Source organism: Melozone crissalis, unplaced genomic scaffold, assembly GCF_028551555.1.
Source record: "Melozone crissalis strain CALT ecotype California unplaced genomic scaffold, PUWL_Pcris_2 ptg000005l_1, whole genome shotgun sequence".
NCBI classification, from domain to species: Eukaryota; Metazoa; Chordata; class Aves; order Passeriformes; family Passerellidae; genus Melozone; species Melozone crissalis.
Genome location: NW_026535783.1, coordinates 31642377 through 31660539, shown reverse-complemented (window position 1 = coordinate 31660539; position 18163 = coordinate 31642377). Strand labels below are relative to the sequence as shown.

The 18163-nt window shown below is 38.4% G+C and overlaps 1 protein-coding gene across 3 annotated transcripts in view; it reads right to left on the bottom strand.

Annotated features, from left to right (window-relative positions):
• CDC42SE2 (CDC42 small effector 2) overlaps positions 1-18163 on the bottom strand; it is an 80698-nt gene that overhangs the window by 53158 nt on the left and 9377 nt on the right. For all 3 annotated transcript variants that reach the window (XM_054283511.1, XM_054283527.1, XM_054283519.1), the window contains exon 3: positions 12013-12095. The gene's annotated coding sequence lies outside the window, so the exon portion shown is untranslated. The remainder of the gene's footprint in view (positions 1-12012; positions 12096-18163) is intronic.

Here is an 18163-nt window from a genome sequence, read left to right as displayed (position 1 = left end):
GGAATCTCCACATCAGCTGCTCCATTTGCTCTGGGCTGTGACTTACAATCAGCTTGTAGGACAAATATTACAGACTGCATCTAGGAGGTATGAAAATGTAAGGGAAAACAGACAAAGACCTGTACGTAACATCTTAAAAAATGTCTACTGCATTTGACAAAAGACTGGAAAACAGAACTAAAATAACTAAAATTTCCTCATTACAGTAACTAGATGCGCATCACGCAGTCAGTAACAGCACCTTTACCAGCAAGGTGCACTTGCTTCCTAAGCAGATTTGATTTCCCCTTTTTCTCTTATTTCTGGAGAAATAAGGAGCGACAGCTCACATGCGCAATTCAGCATGCAGGCCAGATATGGTTGCGGCCCTTTCACACAGAATAATCAGTCACTGCCCCAAAGCCCTCTTTGTCTGCCACTCAGACACAGATCATTTGGTTTAAGGTATTCATTATTCAGTCCCTCCCTCAAATGAACGCCCCCTCTCTCTCAGACATGCAGCCCAAACTGTGGCCTGTGAATCCCTATCCACAGCAAGGTAATTAATGACGCCTATTGCATTCTGATCAGTAGAGTTATCCTCAACTCATTCATGGAACTTCCCATGGAAATAGATCAGACTGCTCCATCTAAAAAATGAAGTATTTAACATCAGTTTCTGCGGAAATCATCTGTCACAATAAGCATAATCACTTCGGAAGCACCAATGCAAACAACCCTTTGAACTAGTTCACTTTTAAAAAGAAATTTCTTTCTTAAACCATTGCATCTTTAAGGATTTTGTGCACCTACACTACAAAAATCAAAACTGACTTCTTTCATGCTCTTTAACTGGTGACAATGGACTGTCTGCACTGTATCAAAGAACACTGAATTCTCCAGAAAATGCACTATCAAGACCCTTAAAAGCAACAGAGACACTGACAAGTCCTTAGTAATTGGTTTATTGATGTACTAAAAGACACTTGGATATATTTCAGTCTAAGCATCAAAATTAAAACAAAAAAATATATATTCCTAGTAAGACTAACAGGCACACAGGTTCATCTAAATACTATGCTACCCATTCAATTTGCTCATCCTTAACCCCCTGGCCATCCTGTGCTGGGAAGCTGCCCTCTTTCTTGTCTCCAGGCCCTTGTTGCTAGGGTTGCAGCTGCACAGCTCATTGCTGCTGAAGCTCATGTCTCCGGAGGGGGACACAAAGGGTTTCATTATCTGCTCCTCCCAGCCCCAGATAAGAGCATTCCGCCCTCTCCCCCGCAGGAGCAGGCAGCAAGCCTTTGCCAGACGTGAGCACTGGCATGAGGAGCTGCAGAAGGCACAGTGCCCTGCTCAGATGCCTGTCACCACCAGCTCCCTCCCTCCGTCCCAGGGACGCGCTGCAGAAGCTGCTCATTTGTGATCCAGTCTCGAGTCATGACTTGATGGGGAGCTCACACTGCAATTCAACTTAAGAACTCCTCTGAGACAAGACCTGTATTTTTAAAACTAGCGAGCACAGTCTCCCAATAAACCCAGTCTTCAAGAGAAGTGGCCTTCTCTGGGGAATACAGATTGAAGACAGAAAACAGGAAAGGATTCAATGACCAAATGAGCATACTGTGCTGTGATCTCAAGCACTGTTCATTTGCAATGAACAATCCTCCCATGGTTTAATTTAAATATTTACTGGCACTAAGAGCTAGATTCATTCTGCACACTTCTGAAGGAGAGGGCTGTAAGGGAGTGTTTCCATTTAAGAAATGTAGCTGAATAAACAAAACTAGAAATATTTTAAAATTCATTATTTCTTGGACGGGTTTTGGTATCTTGTTATTCTGGCATTGTAAATGCCAGAATATTGTGAGCAATTTCCTAAAAGGAAGTTGTTTAGCATTTCTGGTGTCAGAAGAAAGAAAACAAAATTAATTATTTTCATTTTGGATTTCCCTTTCTCAGGGCAAAAATTCACTGCTAAAGAGCAGAAAATTATTAGAGAAGAGAAAGATATTAACTCTTCATGAGAATCCTGAGTAGCAACACACAATATCTCATTATATATGGGGGTTTTTGCTATGTACAAGTACTTTACAATGGAAACAGAATATTTCGTTCATGTTCATCTTACACATACACTTTAAAGATTATCAGTTCTACATTAACAGCAGATGCAGAGATTGAATAGTGTACAAAAGCATTCCCACTCAGGGTGCCAGACAATCACACAGCAAAAGGTGGAAAGGAAATCACAGTTTATCTAGGCCTCTACTAAAGGCCAGACCAGTTTTTCACTTTATGTCATCAAATCAGCAGTCCTGTTCCTGAAGGCCTGTTTTTTCACAACAGTGGACAGTGAAGGAAACATCTAGGACCCGTGCCAGCTCTGAGGAAACCCAGTCTCCATAGAAGGCAACATGAATTCCATTGTTTCCTGCCTGTAAGATTACCAGAGCAGGCTGGCAAGGCTGTGCACTCACTGCACTCCTGAACAGCCAGCGGGTGATGACTTCCAGACAGTCTGGAACCAAGAGGCTGGCACCTGTCCCATGATGGGACACTGTGACCTGGGCCACAGGCAGCAGCATGCTGTTTGAACTCTGTGTTAACAAAGGACAGCCCAGTCCTGTCCACGGTAACTTTTTGAGAAACAGGTTAGATCTTCCCTCATGGGTTTCCCCTCGGTAGTTCTACTGAGGTCTTCTGGCCTCACCGTTATTTCTGAAGGGCACGAGGAAAGCAGAGCTGAGCAAACCACACTTCTTTCAACGAAATAAAAGTCCACATTTTGAAAAAAGCAGCATATTTACAATTACGTGTCTCAGTTCTGTGTAAAGCATCTAATCCTGAAGAATACAACCGGTATTATTCAAGGGCCCTGAGTGAAATACTTATAGTACAACAAAAGGTTTATTTTTTTTTCTTACCCTACAATTGTGGGCTTTCTTCCACCATGAGAATATATCGTAAGTATTTAAAGCAGGAACAAAATAAGATCAAGGAATGGCACAGGCATCATTGTTTACTTGTAATACTATGTATTTCAGTATTTGATTCCACCTGCTCTTTCATCTAGCCTTATCTCATATCTCTGTCTCCCCCACCTGCTGTGCAGCTCTGTAACTCAGATGATAGAACAGCTAGGAGAGAGAACTGCAATTTCCATGTTAAAGACATACATCAGCTAGAGTCCAAGAAAAACAAAAGCAAAAAACACCAAAAAAACCCCATGCATTTCACATTAGGCAGCCAACAAGGCAGAACTAACTAGAAAAATAAAGAGGGATAAGAGAGGAGCAGTAGAATAACACACAGTGATGCTGAAATAACTGCAGTTCTTCAACATGCAATGTAGTGAATAATGTTGACACCTGTCAAAAGAGAGTGAATCTTCTTTTTATGTCACTAGTACATCCATTATTGAACGTCTGGAAATAACTAGCAGGTATGTATATTTTTACATAGCTAGATGGATACCTCAAGCATTTCAGCTGCTCTAGTGAGATGTACACAAACCTATCACTCTCAAAAAAAACCCCAAAAAACTGATTTAACTTGCTTTGTGCTATACTGATATCCCAGACAGCTGCAAAATTTAGACAGTACTGGTAATACCAGCAATAACAGTCAGTGCATAGTGGTTGTCAACTTTGACAAATATAGACTGGTATTTTGATGGAAAAAGGCACAGGCTTAGGATTTTTGCAAAAATTCTGAAAACAAGTCTAAAATACACTCTTTCACTTCCTGATGAATATCCCATTTTACTGTAATATTGAAAATGTAGTTTATGAAAAATGAAATGCTCTTTAAGTGTACCAATACTAACAGCACAATAATGAGATAGTGAGAAGTCTCTTAGAAGCTCTTCTGAAAAGCTACTGCTCTTAATTTGTCAAGTAATGGAGTTTTGTTCCTTTTGTAGCTGCATGTTACTAGCAACTGTGCTATTAAACACACCCTCAGAATATCAAAAGCTTCTGCAAAACAAGCTATTATTTCTGGATATATGTGAATCTTGCTTCTAGAGGATTCTCAGGTATTTGAAAAGGAAAAAAAAATTAAAAAAAAAGGCAGCGAAACAAACAAAAAACCACTTCCACACTTGAGCTCAACTTGAACTACCAAATTAGCAATAGCTGCAGTGCTACTCTATTGTAAAGCTTCCGGTGAGTAAATGCTACGTGACTTCTTTAAATACATATGGGAATGAAAGTGTATCAACCTCCAGAGACTGGAACAAGCATGTGCTTTTTAACAGTTTGTTTTGGGACACAGATTTTTCTGCTACAAAACTTCACACTGGGGAATTAAGACATCTGTTTACAAGGGGCTACCAGTCACAGCAAAACAATATGTAGGACCAATACATAGGTTAACAAAGAGTACCCACGAGTCTCCAATACTACCTTAAAGATCCATTTTAGCCCAAACCGTTCTGTAATTTATAACACATATCAAGTCCCTTCCCCATAAATGGCATGACAGTCAGTATTTGCAAAGCTCTCAACTTTTTCCTGGGCTTTAAAAGCAGAGATAGTTACATACAGTCTTTCTCCTGCACCACCCACCACAAAGGACTAAACGATGTAATGCTATCCATCAGCCTTCAAATTCTGGATCAAAATAACAGAATCACCACAGTGGTACCAACCTCTGTAGCTATTCTGAGTTGGAAGCAGCAGAAAGGTAACAGGAAGGGTTAGTGCAATACTGGAGGTAACAGGAAAGGCTGGTGTTCTAACAGGGGAAAGAGATGAAGAAGAGAAGCAAGGCAGAACAAGTAGAGAGAGAAACTACACTTAGGAAACAGGTCTGAAGTTTACATGTGATATAAAATAACTGGGTTGATTTGTTTCAATTTAAACAAAAAAAAATCTGAAGAATGGAAAGTAAAAGCACAAGAGATAACTACCACATTAAAAAGCTTTGCTGAAATATATCTTAATATTCACAGGCAAAGATAGTTGCAGGAGATATGAAGGAGTCAGATGGAGAGCAAAAGAATGAGGGTACAGAAACAATGGAACCATTGTATTTACGAGAGAGCACTTGCTGGCAAAATCATTATATGGACTGGGTTATCTGAAGGTAAATAAAATTTTGACAGTAAGTTGTGTTTTTATTCCACAGAAATTCTGTTAACAATGAGAAATTTCAGCGAACCTCCATTAATTTGTTTTCACTACAACAATAAATCAAGTAGTAACACCTATATACAAACTGCTCTGGGGACCAGCACTTTAAAATCAGTGGGGACCAGAGATTCATGTCACTGTGTGGCTTTTCATTTACTTGTTAAGTCACAGTCCATTAAAAGGCAGTCAATACAGCAGTCTCTTGTGGCTTCTCAAGTTAGGGCCTTTATGTTAGAAGCATCTCAGAACTCAGATGGAAAGTTGGATTGCGAGACTGTCAGAAGTGTCATGTACCCCTGCAGCTTCCACTCAATGCCTGACAGATTTTTTGAGATGCAGGTGCTACTCAACTTCAGATTCAGCTTGCTACGTTGTAAATCAAATAATTCCTCCTGCCTCCCAGTAATTAATTATAATGCTTTTCTGTGCCTCCCATCCCTCTTCTGCCTAGGGTAATTTATGTATACATAAAAACAGATATAATACATATATCCATATTTATATAGATATATATGCTGTAACAAGTAACTATCACCCATGTAGTCTTCTTTAAGAGAAGGCAATTCACTCTTCCTCCTTACCTCAGTAAAAGCATCTTTCCCATAATACTAGCACTAACTTGAACAGACCACTCTTTGAAGGGAGTTCGTTTAGGGTAGCCTTACTATCCTCATTTTTTAATACACTCATATTAATTAAAAAATAAACAAAAACCCACTGAAGCTACTGAAACTCCTCACTGTTTTCCTGCCTGAGACAATCGAAAGCAGCAATCCTCATTTGCCTGTCAGTGGGATTTAAAGAAGTTCCAGGTTGAGGCCATCCACTCTTAGAGGTCTTCCAACTGTGCAGCAAGGAGTGAATATGCCCAGGATGCACAAATGCAGCCCAGCCTCTGAATGTGATCCATAACTAAGGCCCAACATGACTGACAAAGTAACTGTTGACAAATACTTGAAATGAAGTTTAATAAACCAGCCCCAAACGGAAGGTCAGCCATGCAAAACACAGTCACAGAGAGGCAGATCAATTATGCAACAGGAATAATGGAAATACTGGCCTACTTACCCCTCCTCCCCAATTTACTCAGTAACAGAAAACATTCCTGGTAGGATTAATAACTGGGAATGAAGAAAGACTAGAAGGATTAAAGACTGATTTCAATGCAATTGAAATTACATTTCAATGCAGAGCAAGATTTAAAGACAAGACGGGTTTCTTTTCAATTGCCTTGGTCAAAAGAAGAAATCAGATTCTTGAAAAATCTACAGCCACTACTTCATACTAAAGGGGGCCAGGAGCAGCAAGAGAATTGCTTCACTCTTTGCATTTTACAAAGAAAATTACATAACTAATTGGTGTCCATGCAAAGCATAATATGATATGAATGAAGCATATTCCAAGAAATAGATCAGTCTCTTCTGGACCTAAGGTAGCACACAAACAGTCCAGTCAAATAATTCTGAACATCAGTAGACATGTCACAGACAGTCGGTCTGTGTGAAATGACAGAAAGGAAGAAAGAAGTCTGTAAAAACTGCACCTCCAAAGAAAAATGTTACTAAAATTTCCAAGACTGTATTCTGAATCTATGTGCAAAACTCTGAACAAGTGCATATTGGAACACACCACTCCTTCAAGGGACACAGGTTAAAGTGCTTTTCCTAGCAAGGATGTAAGCTGCACATAATGTTAAGAACAAAGCTAGAACAAAATCCATTCTGTGTCCTGCAGTGTGCTATTGGTCCAAAAGACAGCCTTGTGTGGCAAAGACAAACCTGAGAATTAATTTCTGCTATCAGCACAAGTCTGTTCATTACTCATGCTTTCCGTCCTTATATTAGATCATTCATACAGGACAGAACAGGATCCTTTCCTTTCAAGAAAATGGACAGCTGTATGATTAGAAGCTCCACCCAGAACTCAAGAACATTTAGACATGTTAATGGAACAAACAGATCTCTCCTGCTTGTGCTCACTTTCAGCCAGTTCTTAGATTTCACAGGAGCTTTTCTCTGCCTCTGAGCTACCTAACTTACTAGGTTTTAAGTATTTCAAGTAACTTCATGCTGCGGAATGGGAGTCTTTAATTATTTCACAACTACAGCACTCTAATCTGACTGTGCAACACCATGGCATTGCCTGGCAGCTTTAGTGAATGCATAGTATTGCATACACAAACCTAAAGTACAGAAGACAAACAGTAAGCACTGAACATAGCAAGGACTATTAACACTCAGCCCAGGATGTCAGTGTTCAAGTACACCCAAGACATTTGTCCTTGGCATTCTCTCTGCAGAGAGCACTTTGTCCCAAACATTAAGTATTGAATGGACTTTGGGGCATTTTCCGTGGAGATGTGATTATTCAAGGTGGGGAAAGCCAGAATTGTACTCTTAAGCTTCTCAGGCTTTGTGCCAGAAGTACAAAATGGCAGGGTTTTTTTTCCAGTATAAAATCACATATTTTTAAAAAAAAATATTCGTTGCAAAGTACAGTGTAAGAGGGCAGGACACAGGTTTTTCAGAAGTCTTATTTCCCACTGCACATAAGATTAGCCAATTTAAGAAAAAGATTATAGCATACAACTTCCAGAAAGGAAAAAAGTCTTATAGAAGAGAACTACTGGATTTGTAAAATAAAGTGGATTCTAGAGCGAATTAGAAGTCTAATTAAAAAACTCCAAAAATGAAAGATCTCTCAGGTGTATATTCAATATTTCAAATTACAGAAACTGGACATCAGGCAGGTATATTTCCCAGGATAATTTCTCTGGGGTGTTGTGCTTTCCTTCTCTTCCCCATTACAGCACAGAGGATGACAAACCATTTTAAGTATCTTATTTAGACATCAACCAATATTCCCTACACACTTTTCTATTCTTTTTGTTTACTATTCTCTGCATATAGACAGGTATAATGAAATTTGGTTACCATGACTGCCATTGTCCTATTGACAAACTTTGTTTCCTAGCTTTCCTCTGTTTTATGGTTTCCAATGACACAAAGCCTCAGAGAATTCGTATTTCATGTTCCACATGCTGTGAAAAGTGAGAGCAAAAGGACCATGGGCTTTCACATTAATATAGTTTAGCTGGATCAGCTATGTTCTACCTTGAAACGCAAATAAAATGTTTCAGGGAAAAAAAACTAAACCATTTCTGAACCCTTGGGAAGCTGGATCAGCTGGATCACATAATTCAGCTGCACCCCAGTGATTTGCCCCAAGTTTAACAATGGAGGAAGCGGAGGACAGTCAGATACAAATACAGATGGTACAAGAGTCAGCAGTAATGGAATGGTTGCACAAAAGGGCATCTGAAATAGAGTAACAGAAGGACAGTTTTCTACCTGTGTTACTTTAATTATTCTACAGGATTAATATCATTATATGAATTTAGAAGTCAAAGGTAGTTAAGCTACACTGAAAAACAGAAGTTCTTAATGAAATAAAACGTTGAGAACTAACATCTTATGTGAGTTTCTTTCCTTTCCTTCTTTCCTTTCTTTCTTTCCTTTCCCTCAGAGTAAAAAGCACTGAATTAAATTTCAATTACGTAAATGAACTAAAATTTCTCTTTTTGGCATTGCTTCAAATTAACGAATCAACTATTAAATTGAAAATTAGAATCACAGAAAACTAATGAAAGTGTGGTGAAGCCTAAACGTTTCCTTACTCAGGAAACTAAAATCTTGCACAGGTTGGAGACCCAATTTGAAAATCATATACTAAAAAAGCACGAGAGCATAAAAGACATATCTGAGATTCTGAAGATGTGTGTTTGTTCTATGGTGGCATCAAGATGTGCGCACAACATATGAACAGTCCACCAGCATTTTAGGGTAATGACTTCTGGAGGCAAGGAGTAATGCAGAAACATTGCACCAGCTTTTAGTTCTAGACATGAATGGAACAAAGGTTCCCTTGCCAAGCTTCAGTAATTTACAGTTTTGACATTGCCTTCACAAGAGAGAGGTTTTTATCCATCTTTTCCCTCACCCCAGTATCCTAGAACTTTAGTGAATTAGCAATAAAGAGAATGGAAAAATTGAGAAAAACACATTTTCAATTTTTTTTTTTTCAGATTTTTCTGACTTTCCTCTTAACAGTTGGAAAGTGTATGTTTAAGGGTATCGTGAGGCCAGATGAGGAATACACTAACTATGAAGAAGAGCCACAATCCTAAATACTTCAACTTCACATGACTGGAAGTACATCCACAAAGCACATGCTCAGAGTCATGCGACAAAAGCCCTGGCATGTGAACAAAGTCCACCACACAACTGCAGAGAAGCAGGGAAAGGAAAAGCTGCAGGGTTCTAGGCAAACAGGCAGCAGGAAATGGCACTAGAGCATTGTCCATCACTATCTTACATACTTTCAATTTCTGAACCTCAAAACCTTAAAAAAATGAAGAAAAATATTAGCATCTGAGGCTGCTTTTTTTTTTTTTTTAATCTGGAATAGGCCACATAATAAGGTTTTAATGAAGATTTTACCGTCACCAACATCATAGCTGCCAGCAAGGAAAGTCAGGAAAGCTGCGCTTCCTGGCCTATGATTGAAGCTTCCTGGAGACACTCCTGGAGCTTGCACAGAAAGGCCAGCCAACAGGTTGGGAACACCCACTGCACTTCACTTGTCTCTGGCACAAGAATGAAACACGCATATTTTTGCACTGCGAGTTCTCTTGGCTTCCTGTCTGCTCCTGCTCCAGTGGCGATCACCACTCACTGAACCTCTGCTCCACAAGTTCTGCTTCTTCCTCGCCTGCCTTCCTGCACCAGTTGTCATCCATCCCCGTACCCTCCTGCTGCTGCTTACAGTACAGCCCTTACTTCCCTCTGGTTTTAAATACTGCTCCTCTTTTCCTCTGAGTTGTATTCTTCAAATAGGCATCACCACCATCATGTTTTACCTATCCTTATCACCCCTACACATGCTACCCAACTGCCTGCCTTCCTTCTTCCATCCACACTCACAGGACAGTATTTTTCTGGCTGTGAATTTTTTTGAGGTTGGCAGTTTATAAAACTACTTAAAAATGACCTTAGATTTGGGCTAGTTACTACAACTGGGCTACTATTTCTTTCCCTCTCCCCTTTCCTGACAGAGACGAAAGGACACAGATTCCCATCTGCACAGCACAATCCCATTCTGCAATGAAACATTTTTTCACTCGGTGGGCACATAAAACATCTGGGAATGTCCTTGAGTCCCAGCAGCAAGCAGCAGGCCAGAGGAGGAGCCGCAGGGTCAGCAACAGAGACAGCAGCTCCTGCTCCCAGCGTGGGATGCTATTTACACTTCAGTTTCTCATGCTAAGAATACAATCACCTTTCTGTCACATGCTTCTCCAGGGTAAATTCCTGTGCAGACTTTCTTCCCCAGACTCCCTGGCAGAAACGTTTTACAAGTAATAGTGAAATGAGAGCTAAAAAGATCAGGTGATAATGGAAAGGAAGTGCACAACACTAAGGATAAGCCCAAACACGTCTGGTATCGTCAGTCATACTGAAAACACTTCAGAGTGTTCAAAAAAACTTGGGGGAAGGGAGACAGAAAGAATGAAACAGAAAATGTAACACTAACCAGTATCTTAAAATGTAAAATGTAATCTTACCTGTATTTAAACAAAATTCAACATACTTTGAGTATTTTTAGGGTTAAGCATCAATTTTTACTGGTACTTGAATTACATACTACATGAATGGTAATTAGAAGCAGAGAGTAAGGTAAAATAGAAAGACACTTAGCTCCTGAAAAAGAAATCAATAACAAAGCCTGCAAAACACTATATGGAGAGTTTTTGCAATATGTTTCACAAGTTGCATCTCTTTCTGGGGAAACAACCTGCGCAAGGGATTTTTATATACATTTCCTAAGGTATTTTTTCCTACCTATCCTAAAGGATTCTTTTCCACAGCGTTTATTTGGATTTTTAAAAAGTAAAACATGAAAACAGTAAATAAAAATATTAAAGGAGAACTACAAGCTCCTAAAATTAAATTGCTATGTAAAATTGAGGTCATAAGAAATTAGCAATAGTTTCAGGGTTTAACTGTTTCATTGGTTATTACTGTAATCCCAGCAATTAACCCCATATAAATGTGCTACAATCATTATCAATGAGCAAAGTCAAATAGGAATAGATCTGAGTATTTTGGCGGAGGAAAATTCAGGTAATTAAAACTACTGTCCATTCCTACACATTATTTAACACTACACCAAAGCACATGTATTTGAATTAAAAACTAGAAAGTAGCGAATTAAAGTTGGATGAATCCTTAAAATCAGAGCAAAGCAGAATAAACAACTCTGTAATACACAGAGTTGCAAACTAAACTATTAAAGCCATAAAAGTTATTACACAAAGAACACCAAAAGAATTTTGTCATCTTATACTGGAATTAAGTATTGGAGATCTCTTTAGAAGCCTTAGTTGAAACAAAGGAAGTGAAATATGAAATACATGTAATTAGCAAATCCATCAAGAATTTTCCTTGATAAGAAAATTGGGAAAAGAAATGGAAGTGTATGTGGCTGCACATACCATGAATACCAGAGTATTGGGGCAACAAGACAATAGTTTGTCAAAAATAGTTTGTTAAATTTATTGAGCATTACAAAGTACCTGGACCTCCTATCACATTAAATCTGAACATTAATTTATTTTTATTGTGAGCACAAAGAACACTTGAATGTCATAAGTCTGCTGGACTTATTATCAGGGCCTGATTAGAGCTCAAGAGGCGCCATGAAACCACATTCAGACTTAGTAAGGTTAAAATCTGTATCATGCTTTGATGGTTTTGATACAACGAGTATTTATAGATCTGTCATACATATTTGCATCAACGTATAAAGTGAATAGTAAACCGAAAGTATTGCTTACCTGAATTTCCCAACTTCTGTTACTTTCTTTAAGCAGCAAGTTATTCAGTGAAGATATCCCCAATTTTAGAGAGCAATGAAAAACTGAAAAAAAACAGAATTAAGTTACTGTCTGTTACAGCACCTAATCCAAACTATTCACAGTGAAGAGCAATGCAACTTCATGGTTCCAGGAAAAAAACAGCTACCAAGAGGGAGAGTCAGGAGTTCCTCCAAGGCTTCTCCTTTGCAAAGCACCTCAGGTGTCAGAATAACTGAGCTACTTGCACTTGTAAACGATTCCAAGGATTACGACTACCTCATTTACAGCACTGCTGAAAGAAACAATCACCGACTTGTGCACTCTCAGGTCCTCTTAACCCTTATATCCCAGTATGCTTATACCCTGTTTAAGTTACATAAATTATTTTTATATATATATATACACACATATGTTTGACGAAGTTAAATGATGTAAATAAGGAGCATGGGTACAAAAGCAGGACCTACTTAGTTTTGGTTGCTTCCTTTGCTAGGGTCAGACTTTTATATTAGCAGGGGTGTGTGGAAATTGTATGTGTATTCCAACATTATTTCTTCACGAGTATAGCTAGTGATCAGATTTCAATTTACTGGCAGTACCAGGTCATTCAGGAATAACTGTTTTGTACTAGTTCCCAATAATAATATGTAACATGGCAGTTAAATGTCACAAAGTGTGTGAGGTCTAGCAAACAAGTTTTTTACTGAATCGCATCCATGACATCTGCTAACGAGTTCAGCAGCTCTCAGTTGAAGGAAGGGTGTATTGCAAGTACTGCAAGCAATAAAAGAAACACACTCATAAGAGCTGGCTCTGAGTGAAAAGAAGAATCACTGCTACTTGAAGTAGCAGGAGAATATTTAGTGCTGTTAAACCTCTATTCAAAAAACTCAACCCAAACAAACCAGAAGACTCTGGTATTCGCAGAGCATCCACCTGCAATGACAGTCATGAAAGCACTGATATATCAGAAATGGGTTTCAAAACAGACAGAAGATGTGAGGAAAGGTGAAAATATCAAACAATCTAGTTCACACTTCACAATGTGCATATAAAAATAATGTAAATGTGGTAGTAAATGAAATTTTGTACATCTCCTGTGTTAGATAGGGCAATGTTTTGCAGATTTCACTAAAATAAGCAAAAAAACCCACCCCAAAAAAGAGAAAAAGAGCAAAACAACGCCCCAGACAAAGTTCCACCTCCCTTCTACACTTGAGAACCCCAATGTTTTAACCCTCACACTATATGATAAGGCATTTGCTTGCAGACTTCTACTGGGGGTTTTTTATCATATCTGAGCCCTTCCTTGCCCACACACTAGGGAACCAAGTCTTCTCTTTCTTCTCAGACTGACCTAAGACAGATTTTAAAGGTAAAATTAGGGGGTGTTTATCTTTACCCATGTCATTTTCAGAAAAGATCGTCAGAGAAATTATGAACTAGGAATGAAGAGCTAAGGCAGATGAGAGCAAGTAGAGCAAACTACTGTTGGAGAATTTTGCTCAGACATGGCTTGAAGGAAAAAAGGCCATGAAAATATACAGTTGATTGAAAAGTAAAAGGCAGCTGTAAACAGCAAAGTTCTCAGGCACATTCCTGTAAACTTGTTTTTTAAAAGGCTTGTTTTTTAATAGCAAGTAAATACCTTGTCCTTGGATAGTGATGGGAAAGCAGAGTGACAAACATGGAGGCCTTGAGAACAGTCAATAACAGGATGAGAAAAACAAGTTTTGGTCTCAATAAGAAAGCACAGGTATTGAAAACAAAAGGAGGGTTGGTGTGTAATCTGTAGCCAATAATGAGCTCGGGTTTTGCAATATGTATGAACTTAATTAACACAGTTACAAAAATGTGCATGTTGTATCAATAAATCGGAGTTCGATGCTGATCAATAAGGGTGGGTCGGCTCCCTTCACTTCCTCAAACTATAAATGCAGAAAAATGGTTGCTGAAAAGAAAAATATTGTGAAGGAAAAGGGGAAAGGGATAAACTTCTCTGCATGGCATTGCATGGCAAGAGCTGTGAAAGTCCAATATGAAGCAAATAAAATCCTTAAAGCCAGAAAGGCAATCATGTCTTTTTAGAGTAGATGTCAACTTTATAACAGAAGTGTTATTGAACTTTATAACAGAAGTGTCACTGAAATTTAGCTACCTTCTAGTTTAAGACACTGTGGACAATAGCTGGTACATAGATAGGAGAAACAGCTCATTTAGCTGCAGTAAACACAGACCTCCTCACTCAAATGCAGTGCAACTGAAAGCAAAGTGGACAACGATTTACTTTGGTAAATTTCACTCAGAGAAAACTGCATTATGAGAAATTAGCAAAGAGAATACATTAAAAGCACACATAACATCCTTAGCATGTCGAGACCAATTCTGTATAAACAATTTAAATATGTAATAACATTTATACAAATGAGGAAACAGTAGATATAAGAATATCTATATTTACAATCTCTAAGCCAAATGTTTTCCTCCACCCCTCTCCTTAAATAAAAAAAGACTTCAAGACTTTCCTAAACTTCATTATTGGAAATCTAGGGACATGCTGTAAGAGCAGCAGGACAGAATAATGAAAGCCATCCTTGTACAACAACATCTTTAAAAGTCAGTCAGAAATGAGATGATCTGAACCAGTGGCTGTAAGCCATCATGTCACAGCTATTTAGAATTCCAGATGTATGAATCCTGGAGACTAAATATACATCCTAATGGACAATTTAATTAATAAAATCATTGCTATAAATGGTAGAGTTTTGGCTTTAAAAGGCTATTAAATGACAGCAGAGTGGAAAAAGTAGTTGTTTGCAGGTACTGCCAAGGCACACTACTTATCCAGCAGTGCCAACTCTCTATTGACTCTGGAGGGCTTACTGCAGACTTGCCCACATCACATTCTTTAAGAAATCCAGTTACAACAAGCATTTCTCTAAGTGGTATCATTTGTGTGAGAATTTGAAGCTGAATGCTTCTCTGAAGCCTTCTTTTCAAGCCCGTATTTCTAAATAATAATTACATTACTGATTTAACCAGTTACAAAATTTCACTAATGTTGCATTAGTGATTAACAGGTCATATTAACAGATGATTTCATTGTCATCCTGATAATATCTCTCAGATGATTTCTTATTTTACTTTGTCCATCCCAGCTTACAAGTCACATTTGCCTTCTATGAGGAGTTCACTATAAAATCTGTGTATGAAAACAAAGATGACAAAAACCAAATCAGTAGGGTTGAAAAAATGGGATATGGGTGCCCTTAGAAAAGTGAAATGTATCTATTAGTACAGTGCTTCTACTGAAGAGACATTATTTCAGAGAACCTCAATGCCAAGGAAGTATATTTTAGCGGAACAGCTATAAAAGCATCATAAGCATCAAAAGAATCAAGAAAATTAATACTGCTATTCCTAAGTATCAAATTCAGAGAGTAAAATCATTACTGTAGCTCCACATAACACCTTTTAAGTTGTTTTCTAATTATACAAAAGAGGTTGGAATTTGATACAGAACTTGAAAACACAACACATGTGCACTGTAAACTTTAAAGATGTATTCATACCATAAAGAAAGAGATTTTCTAAGCTAAAGAACCTGTGAATTTACAACACATGAACAGCTAGTCTGCAGACATTCAGTCCTGTCTGCTAGAAGAAAAAAAAGTGAACTTCAGCAGTTTAACTGTTTTATCCATTAAAAAACAAAAATCTAAAGTTTGCATTGGGTTTCACTGTCTTCATTTGGAAACTTTTTCATCATTTTGAAAGTTATTAAAAACAAAAATAGAAAAAATACCAATTGTTTATTTTGTACCTGAGTAATTTTATCTCCATAGACATATACCATATATATAAACACAGCTTTAAAATCTTCATTCTATTGTAGTCAAAGGCAAAGTCACATACACACAGGAAATTACAGACAGCCCATAGAGCATATTTTATTATTTCACTATGAAGCCTGTAATTGCAGAAACATAATGAATGGAGTCAGTGAAACATCAGTGAATTCAGACCTGTGCATATTTGGCACCAAAAGAGACATACAGTATATAACATTAAAGATAAGTTGAAAAAATTGAGAAGGTTCATTTCAGTTTCTCCCATTCCTATCAGAGGGATATAAATCTCAAAATCAGAGCTCCTTAGAGGACAAACTAGAGATGGAGTTTACACTTAAGGCATGTCTTTAGGAGAAAGGCACTCTGTTTCTCTAGGAGAAAGATACTTCTGTTCACCAACTTAACCCTACAAGAGGACTTGGGACAGTAGCCTACTTAAACTTACCTCAGAATGCCTTTTCCTCACCTCAGACATTGTTTTCAAGAGATCCTTAAAAGACAGCAACACCAAGACATTTCAATACTTTACAATGTTTGCATTTATCTTGGGTGGCCTCCAGAAAACCTCCCAAGTCAGAAAAAAAAAGGCAAATAATTCTCCCAGAAACTACTAGGGGTCAGACACCCAGAAGACTGGTGTCCACGTCCTGTTTATCTGTACTGGCATCAGGCTTTCCTATTTCTCCTCTTTCTAATGAAATTCCTTGGCTCAGAGACACACATGCTTGCTTTAGAAGATGAACACATCACACTGTATGAACACACTAGGGAGAAGACTGAAAGATACTCTGGGATAAGAAGCAGAAAGTGCAGAAATTCAGCTACATAAAGGGTGAAACCTTGTATTTCACTTCAATTAGGCACACTGAATTTTGAGTCTGGAGAAACTCAGTAGGTATTAAAAAGTTTGAGAGGCTAAACCTTTCTAAAGTGAAAGAAGTAGTATCCATGTACTAATATTTCTTTTTCAAGATTATTTTACTACCATAAAGGCTTTTATTTTTCTTCTAGACAGTGGGAGGAAGGTGCATTTAGTAGCATGCTTTTCAGAGCAGGTACTCTGTTTTCACACCTACCAATACAGACTTTGAAAACCTGACATAAGTAACTTCACTGATTCATCAGATAAAGCACGTAGTTTACTTGAATTTTTTCTTCAAAATCTAATATGAAAAATCTGTCTGCTTTAAATCACCCAGATGACAATCAATCTGTGTGGGACTACAGATCCTGTACATAACAGAAACAGGTCAAGGGAATGATGGAATGAAAAACAATCCCACCCAAAATTACAACAGTTCACTGTCCAAAGTCCTACTGACCGACAAGTTTTGTCTTTTAAAGACATTTAAAGAGAGATAGTCTAGTACATGGTAAGTATCTTTCTCCTCAAAATGCAAAAAAGGACCTTGCAAGTCACTAGATATACAAATGACTACACTGCGTACACAGCGATGTTCAGCCCCCGCAGAAACAGCCTTGAAAAAGCAGCTTGTTTTCCTAAGGCAAAGACTGTCAAAGCCATCACTTCCCACACTTGCACTCTCAAAAGGAGGCCTGGCATTTTGAAGGAAAAATACCACAGTAATAAGAGTTATTACTATGACAGATCGTGTACAACAAGTGAATAGCATTGTAAAAACAAAATGCACCAAGTAACGTGAATGCACACAGATGGCTGAGATCTCCGGATGACCTCCCAAGTTAAGAAGAACAGTCTGAATGCTCACGTCACGCCAGACTAACAACTCTGCTCTACTGGTGGCAAAGGCAGCTCTGGTGAACCTCCTGACTCACCTGAACCTCGATGCAGCAAGAACATCTCAACTCCCCTTGGACCCTTCTTGCTTGTTTTGCTATAAGGTTTCCCTATGCAACGACATAGTTAAGAAGCCCACTCCCTCAGGCCATATAACAAAAGTCATCATGACTTGGTCTGCATTTTGAACCCGTATCAATGCCTGTAATTCTCAATAGCAGTGAGTCAGTATTTTTAAACTAGTAAGTTATTGCAAGTAATTGAAATTTCATAGACTCATATAATGTGCTGAACTGAAAGGGAACCACAAGGATCATCATTCCACTCCTGGCCCTGCACAGGACAGCCTCAAGAGTCACACCATGTGCCCAAGAGCATTGTCCAAACACTTCTGGACTCTGTCAGGCTTGGTGCTGTGACCACTTCCTAAGGGAGCCTTTTCCTTAGGAAGCAAGCACACAACCTTTTCCTAATATCCAACTTAAACCTCTCCTAGCACAGCACATTCCCTCAGGTCCTG